Here is a 4330-nt window from a genome sequence, read left to right as displayed (position 1 = left end):
AGGATCAAGCCTACAAAGACCACCTTTAAAGGAGTCATTCCATGCGTAGAGGCCCGTTGTACGGGCTCAATCACATTAGAGGTTGTCTTCGGATCTCCGGACAACTTCCGAAGCGAGGAGTTAGTCTTCGATATCGTCCCAGTCAGTGGCGGATATCATGCACTACTCGGGCGAACTGCGTTTCCTCGATTCAACGCAGTACCACACTATGTTTATCTCAAGCTCAAGACGCCTGGCCCACGCAGCGTCATAACAGTCAATGGCAATACGGAACACTCTCTCCATACAGAAGAGCACACAGCTGCCCTAACAGCAGAAGTACAAAGCGGCCTTCTCAAGTAGAACCTTCATTTGGCTGTCGAGCCCTTGGACACCCTTAAGAGGGTCCGGACTACTCTGCAGCAGGAGAGCTTGGCTCGTCAGGAGCTCGACTAGCAATCCGGCCTCCGTCTCAGTCCCAATCAAGCGGTGGCCTGCGTGCCGCGCATACATAACTATGCACTCAAAATTCCATGGGCATCGACGGAGGCATATCTAGCTTGTGATCCACGGCACGGCTCAGCCGACATCAGATACACACATACTTTCACTTTTGCTTGTTTTATTTTAGGTTTAAATCCCACAGACCCCATTGGGTGGTCTGGTTATCAGCCCTCTGGAAGGATAAACACACCAAGCTGGCGAGGAGCACAGACATACAGGGACTTTTTAGGTGATTCCGTTAACGATAACTCTATCTGTCTTCCAGGACCCACTTGCAGCTCTTCCCTGGTTTTGGCATGTTAAATAGCATGTTGCTTATTGCACTACTTGTATCAATGCACCTTGACATACTAATTACATTACAGTGAAAACAGTTTGTAGCTGGAGCTGTAGGATCCCAGCTTTTTACCTTTACATCTTTTCTGTTTTCTTTCTCTCTTTTCTTTATTTTTTCAGTTTTCGTGTGGATAACCCCATCAGGTAGCACCCGTACACTTTGGTACGTTTTGATGTTTGCCAGGGGCTTTATAGAACCCCACATTACAGCAACAAAAGTCCGAACACTTCTTGTAAGTATAGTTCAGCACCTCGAATTTAGCATTATATGCATTGGCTCCGAATCATGTCTTTGGTCAATAGTTGGGTTGCCCGGCTCCTGTGCTTGCTATCCTACGTTCCGCTACATCGGTAGGGTAGTAAAGGGAGAACTACTGCGATTATGCCCTGGTCTAAACCAGATGAGCACCTCAGTAGAGAAAGCCAAAAACTGACTGTCATGATGCGGCGAGAGCCGGTCGGCTGTTCGGAGGTCTCAAATCATTGGAGATTTTTCTGCATTACACGAAGGATTGGTACTTCCCAATCAGACGTTGACAGCACCCTGGTTCGTATACCAGGGGCTGCGCCTATGTTTTTTATAAAACTCCTATGGCTAAGTGAGGGTGTTCAAGACGTATAGTCTGGTTGCCTGGTTCGTTGCACTAAACAACTCCTTCAAGGACCATATAATTGGATCAAGATTGTTTAGATACCATCCCGAACACCTCCGTACTACCTACGTGAGGGCAGAAGCTGACGACTGGCCAACCCTTATATTTCATACAACACGGCCGCACAGGAAGATACAATTAAAACCTAATAAAAATCATATTACACAACGGCTTTGTTTTCATCATACAAGGCAAAATATGAATGTATTTATTCAAGAATAACATCATTCCTGCACTGCGTTGCTACAAGTCGAGATCCCTTGAGGACATCCGTGAAATATCGCTCGGGTGTGCAGTGCTCCTTGCCCTCCGGCGGCCCCCGGGCCACCTCGACAGCATCCATCTTCACCCACCACATCTTGCAACGAGCGAAGGCCATGCGGGCACCCTTGATGCAGACTGGTCGCTTGACGATGTCTAGCCGCGGACAAGCCTCCACCACCCGCTTCATGAGGCCAAAATAACTGCTAGGTATAGCTTCGGCTGGCCATAGTTGGATTATGAAATCCTTCAGTTCGGCCATCCTGTGCAGCTCGACCAACTATTTCAGTTGATCGGCAAAGGCCACCGGATGTTCTGGCACAGCATACTGCGACCAGAACAGCTCCTCCGGAGAATCCCCTTCCCTGGCTCGGAAGAACTCTGCAGCAACGGATACACTACGCGGCAGATCCACAAAAGCCCCTGGGCAACTCTGAATCCGGGTTAGTAAAAGGTACTTCCTCTTCGCATACTTGCTTTGCATATTAAACGCCTTACCCGCTGCTATCTTCTTCGCCTCCTGGATCTCCTGGAGAGTGTCCCGGGCCTCATTCTGTGCGGCCTCCGCGCTCTGACGAGCTTTGGTAAGTTCGGCCTCTCGAGCCGACGCCTCGCGCTCCAAGGCTTCACACTTCTTCACCATATCCTGGAGCTCCTACTGGACCTCGCCGACCCGGGCCTTGAGCTTCTTACGGGCGGCTTGTTGTTGGATAGCCTTCCCCTCGGCTTCGGCCAGGGCCTTTCTCCGGGCCTCGACCTCGGTCGTTGCTTCTATACAAATCATGGCATTTTGGTCATTGCATATCATTTTCTTCTTTTCAAATATATAACAGGTTATTGCTTACCTTGCTTCTTCTCAAGCTGCCTCTTCACTTGGCTCAGATCTTCCTCGGCCTCCGCCAGTTTCTACTTCAGTCTGGAGACTTCGGAAGTATGCGAGGCCGCGGCCAGCAACGACGCCTGTATTTAAGAAAAAATTAGGTAGTTTCCTGGCATAGGAGATTGATCCTCTGTCTAGTTTTTTCTTTCTGAACACCGGACAGTGTCTTAGGGGCTACTGTCTACATTGGGATTCTCTCCTTTTGGCGTCACTTACCTCAAAACCTGTCAACAGGTTGCCACAGGCCTCGGTTAGTCTGCTCTTGGCGAACTGGACCCTTCAATCACCGTGCCCATAAGGACACGGTGCTCCTCCATAATGGAAGCGCCTCGCAGCGCTCCCAGCAGACTATCCGGTGCCCCTGGTTGGACAGGGGCCACCGGCGAAACAGGCATCCCCCCCTTCTTTCAAAGGAGGGTGTGTGCTGGATTCCGGAGCCGCCTCGGTCTCCGGAATGGAGTCCGGTTGAGGGCCGAATTGTATACGGCCCTCCCCGCCAGTCTCCGGGGGAATTGGTTCCCCTTGGTGTCCGGCGATGGAGGTTTCTCCTTTGGGCGCTTCTTGATCCTCTCCCCCCGCTGGGAACAGTCCTTCGGGACAGCACCTCCGCATCACCCCTGGTCTTGGGGGAGTGTGCGGCTGGCGTGGAGTCGCTGGCCATCGCCTTGGAATCCAGCGAGCCTCCTGACGAGGATCGCGGAGGGCTATTGTGGGCCAGACTACAATAACATAACCAATCATCTCAATACAATGAGGAGGGGAAACTTCATGGGCGGATAAGGTATTAGCACTTACGACGTGGCCCGGGGCTTAGCACGAGGGCGTCTCTCCGGACTGTCGTTGACGTCCCATGCGAAGTTATCCGCGAGGGAGCCCTTCCCCCTTTTGGGCGCCTCCACCTCCAGAGTTGTGTTGGCCGCCCTCTTCTTCCTCCCCCCATCAGGGGGAGAGTCACTCTCCTCCTCCTCATCCGCGTCATCTTCGGCGGCGGGGGAATGGGCCTTGTCTTTGGACGTCGCGTCCGAGGTACCCTTGCAGCGAGGACCGCTCCGGGCCCCCTTGGCCTTTCTTGTGGCCTTCTTCTCTAGAGCCTTATAAGGTGCCGGCTCCAGCATCTTTGCTAAGCGCGGGATGACTGGCTCCTCGGGCAAGGGAGCCGAACACCGGATCAGCTTCGCCTTCTTCAATCAGTACTGAAAAAGCAATGGTAATGGAAGCTTAGATATCATCCTTGAAACAAGCAAGTAAGGGATGTGTTGAAAAAACATACCTCATTGGGAGGGTGATTTATGTCGTGACCCCGGTCCGAGCCAGTGGCCGGCGGTATCTCGTTGCCCTTGAAAAGCAACTTCCAGGCATCTTCGTGAGTCGTTTCGAAAAGCCTCACCAGGGTATGGTGTTTCTTCGGGTTGAAATCCCATAGAGGACGGCTTCGGCTCTGGCAGGGAAGGATTCGGCGCACCAACATCACTTGGATTATGTCGACAAGCTTGATGTCCTTATCGATCATACTTTGGATACGCGTTTGCAGTGCAGTCAGCTCGTCCGACGAACACCAGTTTGGGCTCTTCTCGACCCAGGAGGTGAGTCGCACGAGGGCGCCAGAGTTGAATTCGGCCGCCGTTGCCCAGGTGGCATCGCGGGGTTCGGTGATGTAGAACCATAGCTTCTGCCATTCCTTAACAGATTCCACGAACGTGCCTTTTAGCCAAGAGAC

Source organism: Triticum urartu, chromosome 7 (genome assembly GCF_003073215.2).
Source record: "Triticum urartu cultivar G1812 chromosome 7, Tu2.1, whole genome shotgun sequence".
NCBI lineage: Eukaryota > Viridiplantae > Streptophyta > Magnoliopsida > Poales > Poaceae > Triticum > Triticum urartu.
This window is presented reverse-complemented; position numbering follows the sequence as displayed.